We start from the raw sequence: 18761 nt of genomic DNA, 5'->3' as shown, positions 1-18761 counted from the left end.
CCATATTCTGAAAGAATGTGTACCCAATTCCCCAGGAACCCCCCCATGTAGACCCCTTCTAATAACCTCCAATAGCTGGGCCACTGCCGCCCTTCACCCGATCTTCTGCGGAAAACTTTGCCCGCCTCCCCCATACCTTCCCTTCAACATGTTCCCCCACCGCACCGGGCATATCCTCGGGTTCCTGCTTTCCCTCAATACTACCCATTTTCCTACTCCTCTCTGGTCAGTCTTCGACCGCTAGATAAGGATATGTACTGCCCTGGTTCCCGAGTCCTGCACCACTACCTCCTCCCAACTGAGCCCTAGGGAGCCTCTCTCCTCCAACAGTTCTGATACTCTGAAAGCCCCGAAGTACAACCACGACATCAATACTGAAAATAAAACAGCTTCCTCCTGGCAGTAGCATATTCCAGGAAGGGCTGCAGATATCCTGGCTAGCATCCCAAAGGACAACTGCCCCCTTACTCTCTGACCCTTACCCGACTGCCTGGCCCAGCCCTCGAGAATGGCTTTCCCAATTATCCTGCTGATAGCGGATAGCCCCACCAAAACTTGCCCATGAATGCGATACCTGCCAACTTTGCCACAATGGTCACCCTTGATAAACCTTTTTCTATCATTGACAATATGAACTGTATAACGTCTTCCTCCCTTGCCCAGGCTCCTGTCCTCTTCTGAGCCCCTCCCTGCAGAAACTCCAGCCAAGCTTGGCCATACACATTCCTCGTGAAAACTGCTAATGATCCTACTACCAGTTGTAGCATCCTTTGTCTCCTACAGCCCACATTCCCGCCGGGCACCAGGGTCATGATGGTGCTCGCCTCTGTGGCCAGCGCATGGAACCTCTCCCACTGTGAACGATACAAAGCATCCACTATGTCATTGTCCACCCCAGGGACGTGTTACACTCTAAACTGAATGTTGTGCTTCGTACAACTCAATACAAACACTCTCAACAGCTTCAGAACCTGCTCATCCCTAGCTGACTGTCTGTTCACCACCTGCACCACCAACATGTTATCCACTCTGAAAATGACCTTCTTATGCGCTTAACTCCTCCCTCATACTGTAATGGCCACAACCAATGGGAATATCTCCAAGAAAGCGATACTCTTCCCCCATTCTTCCACTGGGGTGGCTCCTCAGCACACCACCTGCCCTGCCAGTACAGTCCGAACCCACAGGACCCTGCTGCTTCTGAAAATATCTGCACGTCCCAGACCCAATCCGTCGGGTCAACTATAGAAATCCTGTTGAATTCCTCCAGAAATCTGCACCACATTCGTAGATCCTCTTTTGTTCCTGCTCACAGTCTCATGTGACGATGGGGCAATGACAGAGCCGCCAGTGACCTGCCCAATCTCCTGCAGAAAGTTCTCCCTGACCTGACCACCCTTCAGGCAAAATTCAAATGTCCTAACAGCACTTGTACTGTCCATACAGTCACTTTTTTCCTAGCTAAAATTTTGTCAATCAACAATCTCATATGCAGTTTTTTGTCAGTTGGCACCCAGCCTTCCATGACCACTGAATTCAATTCAATAACAAGAAATTACAACATCGTACTTGGACCTCGAGTCTTCTCCTGCGCCACAGGCACCCCTATTGCCCCCATGAGCTCTTTAAAACTTGCCAGCTGTTGCTGACAGTCCGCAGAACCTGGCCGACCCACAAGGAAGAAGTCATCAATATAGTGTGTCACCATCTCTTTTCCCGTTCTCCATGAGAAAACTCATTGCAGGAACGAACTGAACTCTCATATAGAGCACAGAATATTGTGCATCCCATGGGCAAGGCCTTATCCACAAAGACCTTCCCGTCCAGCTGAATACCAGCAGCTGAAAATCCTCAGGGTGTAATGGCAGGAGCCGGAATGCCACCTTAATGTCGCATTTTGCTATCTCAGCACCTCTGCCAACCCTTACAACCAGTCCCCTGGCTCCGTCCACTTATGAGTAAGACACGGATGTTAGCTCCTCAGCTGTGAAGTCATTCACTGACCCCCTTTTGGCCAGGACAAATTCTGAATCAAGCGATATTGGCCTGGCTCTTTTTTGGGGACCACCCCCACAGGGGAAATGATCAAGTCCTTGATAGGACATTCCTCAAATGGGCCCTCCATATGTCCTTCCGGGACTTCCTTCATCAATTTGTCCCACACCACTGTCTTGTGCGTCGCTACAGATTTGCTGCCCAACGCGCTGACCGGGGTCCCTTATAGCCCAACCTGAAACTGTCTCCAATACCATTCGTGTGTCATGCTTTTCTGGGTAGTGTCTCAGCCAGGCCTCCAAACACTCTATATTAATGGGCGTATGAGCCTTTCCCCATATATCCCTGTGCTCCCCTAGCCTCTTACCCCCGTGTTGGGCCTGCTGACCGTTGTAACCCCGTGCTGCTGTGTGCTCTGTCTCTCTTGTTGGCCCTGTCCTGTGTATTCCGCTCCAAAACACTGCAGCAGTGGGTGCTTTTCTGAGACCTTAGAGCATTTGTGCCTAAATCTACAAAATTCCCTGGTGCAATTCCCCTTGTTGTAGTCCCAGCATGCCCCGGGCCCACTGCCCGCGTGTTTTGCTGTGCAGCCCACCCTCCCCCCCACGTGGGGTGACTCTGAAAGGGCCAGTAAACTAAGGGAAGTCTGCTGGCCGTATACGTTGTTTTTCCGAATTTCACCACACCCATGGATTGCTGGTATAAGTCGGAGGCAATCTCCCCCCACTTTGCCTCTGGAACCCAGGCTAGCCTGACCCTAAGTTCCTCGTCTTAATGTGACCATGTATATCCCTGTACGTTAAGTGTGCTCTCCTGACCACGTCCATGTATTTGAACAAAGACATACACCTGTCGGGGTACTTCTCACAGTACACACTCGCAAATATCAAAAAGGCCTCCGTCAAGTTTTCTATGGTCATGGGTCCCCCGGGCCTTCTAGACAGCTCTAACTCCTCCTCTTTCGATCTCTCTTTAGACCTCAATTCCCTGTGTAGGAGCTTCAACATGTCCACATACTCTCCCTTCCATATTTTCTCCTTCGTGGCCAGCATGAGGTGGGCCCCCAATGGCTTTGTCACCCCCATGTATGACATTTTGGGGAGCTTGACCTCGCTACTCCCTTTCCCAGCCCCGTCACCTGTCTTCCTCTCCCTGACGCTGTCAGTTCCCTCTACCTCCTTCTGACCGCCTCCATTTGCTTTCCCTGTTTCCTTACCTGACTCTTCTTTCCTCCCTTCTGGCCCTATTCCTGTGTCCTTAACATTTCGCCCTTTTTGCAATTTGACCCCCCCCTCAAGCTTCTCCCCGGTCGCCTCTGTCCCTGTGGACGCTTTCTGATTAGTCCCCCCTTGCTGCACATACTCTCCCCCTTTGTTACCTGGCAGCAAGGTCAGTGTCTGCACTGGATCCAGCCGCCTAACCAGTCGTGCAGCGGGTTGAGTTGCCTGAGCCTGAGCCCGGTGTGCCACTCCTTTCCTTGTTCTCTGTAAAAGACTAGCCACATTGTTAATCCGCTCCCCCTCCTCCCCCTTGTGCCCCTTCCTCTTCTTCCTCCACTATTTCCCCTTCCTCAATAATGTCCTCGTCATAGTCCAGTTGTATGTCCTCCTATGTCTCCCCCACTCTACTGACACTCTTATATGCACTTCCCTACTCTCTCGCCTGCTGCGGATAAGTTCCTCAATATCCAAGACTGAATGCTGCAGGGGTTCCTGTTTCCTGCCCTCGCCGTGTTTATACCCATTCATTGCCAACCCAGAGGCTGCATTGACCCAACCGGGTTGTAGGCCTTCCCTGGCCCTCTCAGAAACCTCTGTATGCATGTTATCTCCGTCCCTCGTTGTCTTCCAGCCGACCACCCTAAACCATGCTCTCATTTCCGCCTGGTAACATGGAGCCGCATGGAACTCACCCCAACTTGGTGCCTCCAGGCACCTGTTGCCCCTGTAACAAAAAGGCAAGGTCCGGCAAGCCGGGGTTAGTGTCCCTATATGTCCCTGGCTGCAAAGGTGTCGGACACCACTGCCAATACCCCCCACACCGGGTCCTTCCAGCAAACTGTACTCTGCCTCTACCGCTTCCCAATAATCTCCCCCTCTCAGATCTTGCAAAACCTCCCCTCCCCACTCCAGTGGAATATCCCCCATGCGCTGGTGCCCCCAGGCACTGTCCACTTACGCATGGGCCCCTGTTTGCCGAAAACCTCATCTATCCTTCCTGCCTCCTCCTCCCCCTCACTCCACTACAGCAGGGACGCAAGGCGCCTACCTGCCAGACCCTGCCCCTTTTTTCCACCTCGACCACCGCCCCCCCTTCTCTGAGGACCCCTCTCTCCTCAACGGGCCTCTTCTACCCCTCCTTTTTCCACCCTCGCTCCTCTGACCACCTGTCCCTCAAACCCCACGGGGCCCTCTCTAAACACCCCCCATCTCTAACGCTTTTGTCACCCCTTCTAAGGACCCCTGGAACTCCTTCCAGGTCCCCTTACTTTCCATCCCCCGGTCATCCTTCAGGGCCCCCCCGGCCCCCGCTTCCCCTCCTCCCTCCCACCTCACTAGCTGGATCTGCCCCTCATCTCGCCCCACTTGCTGAGATCCTCCGCCTTCAAAGGGTGCAAAATGCAGCTGCACGGACATTACTTGGCCTGCCAAGAAGATGCCCCACAACCAGTGCTTCCATAGACTGCACTGGTTGCCAGTGGCCAAACGCATCGAGTTTAAAACCCTTTGTATAGCTCACAGATTCCTAAATCAGCAGGCCCTGGACATTTTGATGCACCTCCTCACATCCTATGTTCCCACTCGGTGCCTACGTTCATGAGATCAACACTTGGCTGTTGTCCCGAAAACGAGAAAGGTCCGAGCAGGAGGGCGCTCTTGCCGTGCCCTAGCCGCGAAGCTTTGAAACTCTCTCCCCATGGGCATCAGGAGCATCAGTAATCATGCCCAATTCCGCAAAGCCATTAAAACCTACCTCTTCACGGCCTGAGTGACCTGGGAGCTTGCTACACGGTCTCCTTTTAGCGATTCTGCAGCAATAGCGCTGGGACGCTCCTTTGCTGGGGCAGCTGTGCGCTATACATATGGGCTAACATAATATAACATGTCCCTGCTGGCACCCCCTTTGCCAAGGCTGGCAGGGGGGCCATGTAGGGGACCCTCAACAGGGCGGCCGCCTTAGTGCCACAAGAAGGCACTGGAGTCTGCCGACTAGGCTCCCTGGGCGTGGGACCAGGGGGACTTCCGGCGGCCACTTCCTGTAGTGGGAGGGGGACAGGGGTACATATACTGTCCCCTGCCCACTGGGCAGTCTCTTGACCGCTGCCCGTCTCGCCTTTTGGTCGTGTCGTGAGCTGCCGAGAATTTTAAAGGTTAGTCGCTGCCCCTGTATCCTCTCACCGACCCACCCCATCCTTGAAAGGGGGTCCCTCCCCGCGCGGGTCATACCCTGGAGCGACCCTGTCCCAATTTGTACCTGCCTGCCCCCGCGGGACCTTTCGTCCTGCGTGGTGGGGCTGGGTGCTGCGGGGTGGGGATGCATGGTGAGAGGGGTGGTAGACCCCTAGGCAGCTTCCACGAGGCTGAAGCCGCTAGTGTCGGGGTGTACCCGCTTGTCGGGACTAGGCTTTTCTCATGGACCTACCGTATACTGCAGCATCCACGAGGCGGATGCCTCTATTGCGGTGTTTTCCCGCTTCCTGAGCTCGGTATCTCCCCTGGGCCTCCCGTATCTGGCGTGGCCTGGTCGGCTCTTGTGGCCTATGCCACATGGTATTGAGCGAGGGTGCGTGTAGGCCTTGCTCCCCGGGAGACGAGTCTGGAGCCGACGGTAGCAGCGCCGCCCCGACTGCCCCCCCCCCATCCTGGGCGGAACATAGCTGGGCCAGGCTGATGGCCCGATCGTCGGGTTACTGATGGCACATGGCTCGGTGCCCTATGGCGGGCGGGCAGAGTTCCTCGGAGCCTCACCTGGGTGGGTGAGGTGTAGCAGCGACACTCTACAGTGCACCCCCTCCCCCAGTAGCGAAGTCACCCCCGGGCCAGGTAAGATGGCGGAGCCCTCCCGGGTCCCTCCTCTTATTAGCTTTGCTGGGAGTCGGGCCCCACGAGATGCGCAGGGGCATCGCTTGCCCCCCCACGCATGGAGCGGCACGGGTAGTTTCTTTGGGAGGGCTTGGCGCAGCGATCCGCGGCATTCGCCTCGGGGTCGCGTCCACATCATTTGATTCTGGGCAAATCCCTTATTCTCCTGTGCCTGAATGTGCTGTGTATAATGGTGCTCTGCTATGCTCTCCAATACCTTCGAATCGATTGCGCGCCATTTGTTATTGCCGACTTTGGTGCTGGAAAACAGGATTCGAGCCTCGGGGTCGCGTCCACATCATTTGATTCTGGGCAAATCACTGACTCTCCCGTCCCTGAATGTGCAATGTTTAACTGTGCTCTGCTATGCGCTCCATTACCTTCGGGTCGATTTCGCGCCATTTGTTCTTACCCACTTTGGTGCTGGAAACCAGGGTTCGAGCCTCGGGGTCGCGTCCACATAATTTGATTCTGGGCAAATCACTTACTCTCCCGTCCCTGAATGTACAATGTATGACGGTGCTCTGCTATGCGCTCCATTACCTTCGGGTCGATTTCGCGCCATTTGTTATTACCGGCTTTGGTGCTGGAAACCAGGGTTCAAGCCTCGGGGTCGCGTCCACATCATTTGATTCTGGGCAAATCACTTATTCTCCTATGCCTGAATGTCCAATGTAGAACAGTCCTCTGCTATGTGCTCCAATACCTTCGGGTCGATTTTGCGCCAGAAAAATAAACAAATAAATAAATAAATATGCATATAATAAATAATATGCATTTGGGCCACTTTCGGCGGCACCGGGTAGGCGAGAGGACCTGTAGGACCTGTGCATCCTTAACCACGTGCCTCGCGCAGCGCAGAGGACTCCGGGCGTGCAGGGACAGGCACTGGGGTACGTGGGTATTCATGAGGCGATCGCTTCAGATGGCCTGTTTGGATTAGGACACGTAGTTTCCCCAACTGCTATTCTGCTATGTGTATATCTGTTTTGTTATGTACAGTTTTACTCTTGTGCATTTTCCCTGCCTTTTGACGTTTATGGGGGCAGGTGGTCTCACTTTTCTCTACAGAATTACTGACATTGGTCATGATTCAGGGCTCCCCTGTTTCCTGGGTACCAGTAGCATTAGGGCCACGGGGTCCGCGTCTGTCTCATTAATGCTTTATTTTCCAGTGTCACTACGAAGAGTCTACAGGCGGCACGCGGTCCGCATTCGCATCAGGGTTGGTGTGGTAAGCAAGGGCACGAGGGCTGATTTGCACCGGGCAACAGAAGGTGGCATAAGATTATCGCAGCAGACAGGGCACTGTGACAAGGGATTTAAACGCACGGGCACAGTACCTGCCTGGGGATGGCTGGGTTTGACCAGTCTGTGGTCTGTTCATCATTCTTGTTTGTCTCCATAGCAGGTCAGGACCGGACTTGCGACTCTGCTCACCTAATTACCACCCCCTCCCAGCAGCGAACAAGCAAAAGGTACCCAGATACGGGGATATCCCCGTGATGCATGCACGGCATAAGCAGGGCCGAACAGGCGGGGAAAGTGAATAGTTCCCCCGCCCATTGTATGGGAGATCATGCGGCTGTACTAGCGTTTGTGGGCCTGTGGAGCCGCCCGCCCTACCCGCCCCCTGGGATTGGGGCGAAGGCAAGGGGTGCAAGATCAGGGTGTGGGGTGAGTGCTAACTTAACCTCTTCTTCATCTCCGCCACAGATTTCATCCGAGTACCCACCGAGCGGCTTCCATTAAGCACGATAGACCACATTCAGTATAGTAAGTACAGACGCGGGGTGGAGCGTTGCAGAAGGGACAACATGAGGAACTTGGGCGCTTGATGGGACGGGGTGCAAAACCATGGTGTGGGGGGCAAGCTAACCTAACCTTTGCTTCATTACCACTACAGAATTCATTGAAGTACCCTGCGAACGACATCGTTCAAGCACGTTAGCTCAGATTCACGCATAGTAAGTACAGGCGCAGTTCAGAGCGTCGCAGAAGGGACAACTAAAGGATATAAGGAGTGCCTGTTCTCGATGGTCTAGGTTGTAGCTCACAGCGGTTTTACTTCCAGATTGAGTCGGCCCGATCAGGAGTGATGGATAGCCAGGGATCCCCTTCGCTTTTCACGCTGACGTCACAAGTAGAGGAAACACAGCAAGGCACTCCCCAAGACGCACAGCTAGCAGTCATCATCGAACTCGCCAAGACCAAGGGATTGGCTTGGGCTGCTGACCTATTGAAGGTGAGCAACCCGGAAGACTCTGTGGTCATCTCTGGGGGGACTCACATAGAGCAGGAGCCTAGCGAAGAAGCAGGCCCTTCCCGGTCCAAGCGGATTCGCAGGGCAACAGTTAAAGATTTCCCGGCGGACGTGCCGCCACCGAAGAGCCGAGCAGTGGCCACTTCCCGAAGTGCCCCGCTGCCCGTTCCCCTAGCCGTGACTCAAGGACTAGTCCACCCCCCGGCCGGCGGCACACCTCAAGTGAACTTCGCAACTTCTGAGGATTTGGGTAAGCTCACAGACACTTCAAGGAGCTTCATGGAAGAGGTCAGATCTGGTCTCGTGGGGGCGGGTTCAACTGCTGGAGCCGCCACCGCAAACAATCTGGGTGGAGGGTTAGCAGCGGCAGCGAATGTGTGGGCTCTCCAAGGGAAAAGCACTCATGTACAAGAGTTGTCCCCCCCCGGGGGTGCACCCGTGTTAGTAACAGGTACTAGCAAAGAGGTGGTAGCTGCTGGGTCAGTTGGTGTCCTTGGGCTAGTCAACCAGACTCTGACTGCCCCAAATGTAGGACCGGCAGCGGGGAGTAGTGGGAGGCAACATATTGAGGGAGGGGGAGACGTCGGCAGCGGGGACAGCAGCCACCAACACCCAGACAGTACACAGCATTCCCCCAGTCTCTCCTTCCACGGCATCCCAGCCAGGTGCAACAGCTTATGTACTGGCAGTACAGTCTTCGTCAACACTAACAGGGCACAAGCCGGTCTCTCACGCGCCTCTCTCGTCAGGCCATAGCTCTTTGTCCTGGGAAGTGCCACTTGCTGTTAAAGAATTCATATGGAGGCTTGAATTCCTAGACATTTTTTCCCTGCTCCTGCTTGGCCAACATGGCCAAGACACCCGGAGCGTTGGGGGGAAAGATGAGGACAAGAAAATCAGGTTCCAGGCGTGGCCGGAGAAGTCTATTGACAGTTGGCTATCTGCCTTCTCCATTTTCCAGTCAGTGATCCTGGAAAGATTCCCAGAGCAAGGGCAGGCGCTTATACTATATCAAAGATTGATACATACAGAGGCACAGAAGTGGGGGGGGTCAGGGTGGCTGAATTACGACCGCGAATTTAGAAAGAAGATGTCAGCATGCCTGGAGATGGAGTGGGACCAAAAAAAGGTTCAGTTGTGGATGGACCATATGGGATCCCGCGGGGCGCAGAGCGCAGTTACTCAGCCTAAGGCGCAAGGGGGGGCCCACACAGCTCAAGGGTACTCACAGACAAGCAATAGGCCTTTCAAGCAGCCCTTTCGAGGGGCGCGTAGGGGGGGCCACAGAGGGGGGTTTAAGAGGGTGTCACCGGGGACGTGCAATCTCTTTAACTCTGGGGCATGCTCATGGGGGCTCAAGTGTAAGTTCCAGCATGTGTGCAGCAAATGCGGTGGCCGACACCCATCGACTTCTTGTTTGTCCAAGCAGGATAAGAAACCCTCAGACATTGGTAAACAGGCCAGTTGAGGTAGTACTGACTGAAGCAGAAACACCTACCCTCCCACCACATGACCCGCCGCGCAGCATCCCAACCGCTCTTGCCATCTCTCTTAAACGTAGTCATCCCCTGGCATTACCCAGCATGACAGCTCTCCCCACAATGCTTTGGCCATCACCAGTGATCATGAGCAACATCCTCCCCCTTCTCAGACGGTACCCCAACAATGTAGACGGGGCGCTATTGCTGGGTGGGTTCGCCGAAGGTTTTGTGATACCTTACGTGGGTCCAATGTCTTGCAGGGAGGGGGACAACCTCAAGTCAGCCAGGGACCTTTCGTCAGTAGTGCAGGCTAAAGTCAGGAAGGAGCTAGAACTGGGGAGGGTAGCGGGCCCATTTAGGGAGCCACCACTGAACAACTTTCTGGTTTCCCCGCTGGGGTTGGTACCTAAGAAGGAACCGGGGGCCTACAGACTTATTCATCACCTATCCTACCCGGAGGGGGACTCAGTCAACCATGGGCTCCAAGAGGGTGCTTGTTCAGTGTCATACTGTACTCTGGATGTGGCTATGGACCTATTAAGGAGGGCGGGCAAGGGGGCCTGGTTAGAAAAGGCGGACATTGAGTCGGCGTTCCGCTTGCTACCAGTGCACCCAAGCAGCCAACACCTGCTGGGATTTAGGCTAGATGGCTGGTACTTTTTTGACAAATGCATGCCCATGGGGTGCGCGGTGTCCTGTGCCTTCTTTGAGGCATTCAGTTCCTTCTTGCAGTGGGCGCTACAGGAAACCTTTGGGGTGGCAGGGGTTTCCCACTACTTATATGATTTCCTTTTCATTGGGCAGGATGGCACGCAGGAATGCAAGGCGGCACTCTCTGATTTTCAGACCCTCGCGAAGCATCTCAGGGTCCCCTTAGCTCCTAAAAAAACCGAGGGCCCTGCGCAGGTACTTACGTTGCTAGGGATTGAACTGGACACGGTTTTAGGCGAATCCAGGCTGCCGCAAGACAAAGTGCGTGATCTAGGTCAGCAGATTCGTCTAGCTATAGGGAAGGACAAGGCTCCGCTGGCTTTCATCCAGAGCTTCCTTGGGAAACCCAACTGTGCTGCCAGGGTAATTCCAGCGGGAAGGGTCTTTGCGCGCATGATATCCAGAGCCACGGCTTCGGTAAAAAAGAAGCACCACATGGTGAAACTGAGCAGAGGCATGAGAGAGGATCTACTAATGTGGGCGGACTTCTTGGACAACTGTAATGGGTCTGTCATCTGGCGCGCACCCTGGGCCAACAGCACAGAGCTGTCGTTGTTCACTGACGCGTCTGGAAGGGAGGGGTTTGGTGTGATCCTGGACAGGGAGTGGTGTGCTGAGAGGTGGCCGAACGCTTGGCACAAGAGAAAGATAACGTCCAAGATCACTGTGTTGGAACTCTTCCCCATAGTAAAAGTTTTCCACCTTTGGCCGGGGGTGCTGGCAGCGAAGAGGGTCCTGTTCTGGTCCGACAAACTAGCGGCTATCAACTCACAGTCAGCTAGCTGCCCCTTGGTGTTGTGCCTGTTGAGAGAGCTGGTGAGGGCATGCCTAAAGAACAATGTTGACTGCAGGGCTCAACACATTCAAGGGGTGCAGAACGTGGCTGCTGACGCTCTCTCTCGTTTTCAGTTGCACCGTTTCCGGGAGGCGTGGCCAAGAGCGAGAGAAGGAATGACCCCTTTCCAACAACACTTATGGCTTCTTCTGAAGTGGAGCAACGGATGAGGGGTTTGGGGGAGCGGTCTCTGGCACCAAGGACAGCAAAGCAATACACGACTTGCGTGGAAATATTTTTTGCAATCACGGGAGCATGGGAGGATGAAGGGTCTTCCCTGGAGCTCAGAGTACAAAAATTCATACTGTGGGCCAAGGATGGTGGGAAATCTCACCCGTGGATCTTGGGCCACTTGTCGGCCATCAGTCATCATGCCAGGTTGGGAGGACAGAGTGACCCTACCAAAACCTTCGTTATCAGGGCTGCTTTTAAAGGTTGGGCAAGGAGTGAACCTAGATCCCCTGACAATAGGTCCCCCATCAGTTACACGATCTTACAAGGGATGCTGGACAGTATGCCAAGGGCCACCCGCTCGGGGTATGAGACAACCCTATTCTCTGCGGGTTTTGCGCTGGCCTTCTTTGGGGCCTTTAGGATTGGGGAGCTGGTGGCGCGATCCAAGCAGGACACCTCCGGGGTAACTTTGAATATCAAAGATGTTGACATTGACACGGCTTGTCTCAGGATAGTGCTGAGGCAGTCTAAAACTGATCAAGCAGGGCAAGGGAGAGTGGTTCTGTTACAGGGGTTGAGAGATGCCAGATATTGTCCTTTGCTATGGGTCCAGGCATATTTGGCCGTCCGCACGGGGTTTGCGGGGTACCTCCTTGTGCACGAGGACGGGTCTCCAGTTAAGAAGTTCCAAGTAGACCACATTATGCAGGCATGGTTACGATTGTCTGGGCAGACAGAGGGTGGCATGAGATTCAGTAGCCACTCCTTCAGGATCGGGGCAGCAACCACAGCCTTCCTTTCAGGGATGCCATCAGAGAGAATGAAGCAAGTAGGGCGCTGGGAGTCTCAATGCTACAAGCGATATATAAGGCCTTAGGCGGGAGAGTGTGGCGTGAGGCCTCTCAGGCCCGCAGCCCCAATGTGCATTGATGTGTATAAAGACACACAGCTTTGGCCCAAGTGGCCACGTGATGTTGCAGTGTTGTGTCGTGATTGGCAATTGTAGATTAGCAGTGTGTTTTTTCATTTACAATAAATGTTTTTTTTCAAACACAGCATTTCTTTATTTACCAGGAACCAAAGTGTGGGTAATTGGCCATTCAAGCATCACGAGAGTGGCACGGTGGACTGAGTTCAGAAAATGGCGGTATGGCTTCTCCGCCACTGAGATAACATGGCTGAGTTACCCCGGGATGCGTTGGAGCGAACTGACCAGGAAGCTGCAGCAGAGACTTGGGGGTGGGGTTGCTCCACCTCACATGCTGGTCATACATTTGGGAGGGAATGGCCTGACTGCACCAGGGAGGAGAGTACTGCTCCAAGATATGAGAGACACCATGTGTCAATTGACTAATCTACTGGGGCCATGTGAACTCTGGTGGTCAGAAATTACACCACAGGCAGTTTGGAGAGGAGCTCGATCTGGGGACACCATTGAGATATCACGTAGGAAAGTAAACAGCACCATGCGTAAATTCACGGAGCAAAGGGGATTTGGCTTTCTCAGACATGGTTTACTCCATGCCAAGTCCACGGGATGCTGGGAGGTGGATGGGGTGCACCTCTCAGGGTTGGGCATGGACTTATTCTTACTAGACCTGGGGGAGGCCTTGGAAGCATCAGGATGTAAGTAGGAATATATGCCTTGGTGTGGGGGCCCTGGTTTTGACGGGGGCCACTCCCAGAGCTGTGGAGGAGTTACAGGGCGATCCAGAATCTGCAAGATACCGATTGGTACTTTATGCAGCAGCACAACAAGGGTGCTAAGCCAAGGATACCCAGGGATGTCTTAGCGTTGTCCCCTGGAAGAACTACGGCGCCCCGTTAGTCCTACGGGCGGTTGTGGGTCTGAGCAACTGGGGGCTGCCTGGAACGCTCCGCCCACCTTTTGGGGGGCGTGAGTAAGGGAATGGACTGGTGGTCCACTGATGGGAGGGGTGGCCCCTCCCAACAAGTGGTAAGCACCGATTGGCGATGGCCACGGTGTTATTTGGCTCATCAGGCGGGCAGGCTCCATAAGGGTTGGCCGCCCTGGGATCGCCCATAAGATAACCCACCATGTTGGCATATTTGTTATGCAAATAAACCTGCAGCAATTTTCTCCACTAACAAGGTGTCGTGGGGAGGAGGAGCCTAGCGCGCAACCAAGATGGCCGCGTAGGTGCGAGGCTCCCGAGGACCTCCGCAACCTCCTACGATTATCCTGAAATTATCCTGCCCTGGATGAGGGGACTATGTTGGTGAACCTGAGCTGAGGTGGCACCCGTTTCCCGCTTCCGAATCGGACCTCGGACGCCGGAGTGAGCACCGATTGAGGTTTGCGGCCTTCCCCTCGCCGGACCCCGGATTTGCGCTGTGGGGTGATCCAGTGAGAAAGTGAACAACAGCGGCAGGCAGGGCCTGGCGACTCGCGTACCCCGCACTTTCGCTTTCGCTTTCGCACCTCCTTGCCCTCTCTGCGAGGTTGGGTTGCGGAGCCTTTGGTGTTGGTGTGGCATTGCTGGGAGGCCCTGCCTGCCTGCGGGCTGTGATCTACCCAGCTGCTCTGAGGTGGCCCCCCCCGGAGTTCGTGGCCCTGCTTTCCTGCCCTACACGACGTGGCTGGCGCGACTGAGAGACTGGAGGCCATGGCCACGAAACAAGATGGAGACCGGGCAAAGACCAAAATGACCCGGCGTGGCGCCGTCCATCAGGCCAATAGTATGGACCGCTATACCCTCCAGAAGGGATCTCCCGATGGACTGCGTAAGTCCCCTGAGAGCCCTCCTGATGCCCCAGACCTGCCCGCAGATCTGACTCTGCGAGATATCATGGGCGCCATTGCCGAGATGAAGGCCTCGGTGGGTCAGCGGTTTGATACACTGGCGCAAAAGATCGACTCGGTCCTCGTGGATGTTGGCCTGGTGAGGGCCGATCTTTCCAAAACCAACGACCGAGTAGATTCTTTGGCCCACACCGCATCGGGCTTGACGACAGATGTGGCGGCCTTACAAACGGAGGTGCGCCGGCTTAGTCAGGCGAGTGCGCTTATGGACCGACGCCTGGAGGATTCTGAGAGTCGGGCACGGAGGAACAACATCCGCATCATCGGGGTGCCTGAGGGACGCGAGGAGGCGGCGGCGGATCTCTTTGTGGAGGACCTGATTGCCACCCATCTCCAGCCACGGGGGCTGAGTAAATTCTTCGCTGTGGAGAGGGCCCACAGGGTTCCCGGGGGAAGGCGGAAGGTCGGAGCCCCTCCGAGACCTCTCATTGCCCGGATTTTCAATTTTCGGGACAGAGACGCTATCCTGCAAACCTCCAGACTGCATGGACCGGTCAAGCTTGACAATATGGAGGTAAATTTTTACCCTGATTTTACCCCAGCGGTCCAGAAGCAGAGACTGAGCTTCCTAGGCGTCAAACGCCGTCTTCGGGACCTAAACCTCAAATACGCCATGCTCTTCCCAGCCAAGCTGCGAGTGGGGGTGGATGGTCGCACGCACTTCTTTGATCGTCCCGAAGCGGCCGGGGACTGGCTGGATACTCTGCCCGGGGATCGTGATCGGGGGGGCGGGGGGGGGGGCGGCGGGGGGAGATGGCACGCTGGATCGGGACTGAGGGTTTAATATTGGGCCTCACTCTGGACGAAAATGATGCCACTTTCGATTCTGCGTCAGTTTTTTGTAAGTTCCCCTCCTATGGGGGTTGTGTTGGGTCTATTGGGGGTTCTCCCTCCTCCTCTAGGGGGTCTAGTTAGTTTAACTATATATGGGGCGACAGGCACACTGCACGTTGGGGGGGCTGTTTGGGCTCATGCAGGGGTGCAGGGAGGGGGGAGTTCAGTTGGGGTGGGTGGGTAGGGATGGGGTGTTGTTCGTTTTTATCACAAGGCAAACGTACTTTTGTGTTAGTTTTAAAGTGCTCTCCGGGGGACGAATGATGGCTTCTTTGTATGATGGGGGGTAGGGAATTAACTTTGTTGTCTTGGAATGTGAATGGGCTGGGGGACAGGATCAAACGAGGTGTGGTCCTACAGTTTTTGAAGAGAATCTCGCCCGATGTAGTCTTTCTGCAGGAGACACACCTCATTGGCAACTCCTTCTGCGCCATGAATCGGCGTGGCTATCGCCTAGTGGCTCACTCGGGCTTTACGTCTGGCTCAAGGGGTGTGGGCATCATGGTGAGGAACTCGCTCCCGTTGGAGATTGATGAGGTGCTCCACGATGACAGGGGACGCTACACGGTCTTGGTGGGAAGACTGGAGGGCAAAGTGGTTGTCTTTGTGTCAGTATACATCCCACCGGGGCTGCAGTCGACCACCTTTACAGACCTGGGGCGCCTTCTCCTTGGCCTTCCGGGGGGGCTTTTAGTTGTGGGGGGGGATTTCAATGCGGTGGTATCTGGGACTGTGGATCGTCACCCCCCTAGGGACCTCCCCCGGGCACAGGCGTGGCTACCCGGCCTCTTGGATACATTTGGGTTAGTGGACTGCTGGCGTTTAAAACACCCCACGCAGCTGCAGTACACTTTCCACTCAGGAGCCCATGGTAGTCTCTCACGACTAGACTATGTCCTTGTCCCGGCGGCCTATGTTGGGAGGGTGGGAGAGGTGCGCCATTTGCCACGGGGTATTTCGGACCACTCCCCGCTCTTACTGCACTTTGATGTCTTCCCGAGGGGTGAGGGTAGGGTTGTTCCAATCAATCCTTGGTACCTGCGCGACCCCACCATTCGCGCTGAATTGATTAAATCCCTTCAGCGATATTTTGATGAGAATGTGGGGTCCGTGCCTTCGGCTGTATCGCTGTGGGAGGCCTTTAAGGCAGTACTCCGAGGGGAAGCCCTATCCCTTATTTCCCACGCCCGGAGGCGCGAGCAAGAGGAGGTGACCCGGATGGAGGCTGAAATAGCCGAGTTGGAGGGTAATTTAGAAGGTGGGGTGACGGATGCCGCTTTACATGTCCTCCAACTCAAGCAAGCGGCCTATAGGGCCCTCGTCACGGAGGCGGCCAGGGGCCTCAGTAGAGAGCAACAGGGGCGACTGTATGATGTGGGTGATAAGGCTGGTAAACTGATTGCGTGGTTGGACAAAAAAGAGAGAGCGAATCGTGTGGTCCCGCTGATTGAGAAAATGGATGGTGTGTGTGTAACTGAGCCAGAAGAAATCGTCTCCTGTTTCGCGGATTATTTCCGTGGGGTGTATTCCCCGGTGTCTCCCTGCTCGGAAGAGGATTCCCGTGCCCTGCTCAGGGATATCGCGCTGCCGTCTCTTTCTGGGGATGACAGGGTTTTGCTGGATGCCGCTCCCACCTCCGACGAAATCGCCCTCGCCATACGCTCGGTCGCTTCCGGCAAGACCATGGGTCCGAATGGTCTCCCTATCGAGTTGTACAAGTTGCGACTGGATATGCTGGCACCCCACCTCCGGGCTATGTTCCTGGCGGCACACTCGGTGGGCTCCCTCCCGCTGGACCAGCGTCTGGCTACAATCGTGGTCATTCACAAGGAGGGGAGACCTCGGGACCGGGTTACATCCTATCGGCCCATTTCACTACTGAATGCGGAGCCCAAGATTCTCGCCAAGGTACTGGCCAATCGGCTGGTCGGTGTGGTGGGCGATTTGGTTCATCAGGACCATTCCGGCTTTATTCCTCATCGCAACACAGCCCTTAATCTGCGGCGCTTGCATGGTGTGCTCGCACGTGTCCCGTTTATACGGGAGCCGGCCATTTTGGCGTCCTTAGACGCCACCATGGCGTTTGACACGCTTGAGTGGCCATACATCTGGGCGATGCTTGCGAAGTTTGGATTTGGCCCAGGGTTCATCAGTTGGGTCAAATTGCTGTATTCTGGCCCGTTGGCACAGGTGGTGGTGAACGGAAGAGTATCGGCTCCGTTCGAGCTGGGCCGGGGCACGCGGCAGGGCTGCCCCTTATCGCCGCTCCTCTTTGCACTTGCCTTGGAGCCCCTGGCGGAGTGGCTGCGGTATCCCTATACGCTGATGACATCCTTTTGTACCTAGCTTCCCCACGTAAATCACTCATAGTACTGGTTGATGTTTTGCATTCATTCGGTCGTAACTCCGGTCTTGTCATCAACTGGGCTAAATCGTGTGTGTACGTTCTCTCCAGGGAGGCTCCTATCCTCCCGCGGGGCTGTCCGATCCAGGTCGCCCCGCAGGGATTTAGGTACCTGGGTATCTTCATTACGCTGGACCCGGAGGCTCGGTATGATCGGAACTTGCTTCCCCCCCTCCAGCGTCTGAAAGAGGATGTTGCGCGCTGGCGGCGTTTGCCGCTTTCGCCGCTCGGCCGGGCGGCATTGTTTAAAATGATGTCGTTGCCGCGTTTCCTGTACGCGTTGCAGAACACTATGGACCTCGTCCCAGCGCGCTACTTCCGCGAAGTGGAGAGTTTGCAGCGCCGCCTGCTCTGGGACGGGAGGCCACGCATTGCCCTGGCGAAGCTGACGCTCCCATGGTATGATGGGGGGATTGCCCTTCCGGATATCAAGCGGTACTATTGGGCCTCCCAGCTAGCCGCGATTAATCAGGGCCTATATGGGCCCGCCTTAAACCCGGCATTTGAAATGGATAGGATGCTCCTTCCAGGTGGTGACCATAATCGAGCGCTCTATTCTAGCGCGCCTGACGCTCGCCTAACGGGCCCCACGCGTGTCATGGTGCGAGTGTGGCATGCGGCCAATGCAGCTATGGGGTGGAAGGATCATTTGACCCGGGTGTCACCACTATACGCTTCTGAGCGGTTGGGCTCCTTGTGGACCTCGAAGGGCTTTGAGAAGTGGGACATAATAGGCATTAGCAAAGTGGGGGATCTCTGGACGAGGGGAGGATTTAAAACGTTCGAGATGCTGCAGACGGAATTTCAGTTGCAGGGCAGCGAGTACTTTCGGTATTTGCAGGTCCGTCATGCGCTGGGCTCCGTCTTTCCGGACGTTGCCTCCATCCCGGAGTGTTCCCCCCTGGAGGATAGAGTGCTGGATGGACACATCCCGGACAGCACGATCTCACTGATCTACAAAAAACTGATCAACGACCGCTCAGACTTGTTGATTGCCCTTCGTGGGGCTTGGGTAGCCGACGGGCTGGAGCTGGACGACGAGGACTGGACCTTCGCGGTGGCCTCCCCGAAAGAGGTGGCCATACCGGCTCGCCTTCGTTTCGTCCAGCTCAAGATACTCCACAGGGTCTACATGACGGGGCCAAAACTCCTGCGTAT

The sequence above is a fragment of the Triturus cristatus genome, chromosome 1_2, assembly GCF_964204655.1.
Source record: "Triturus cristatus chromosome 1_2, aTriCri1.1, whole genome shotgun sequence".
NCBI classification, from domain to species: Eukaryota; Metazoa; Chordata; class Amphibia; order Caudata; family Salamandridae; genus Triturus; species Triturus cristatus.
The sequence above is the reverse complement of the archived record's forward strand: the minus strand, read 5'-3'. Positions refer to the sequence as shown.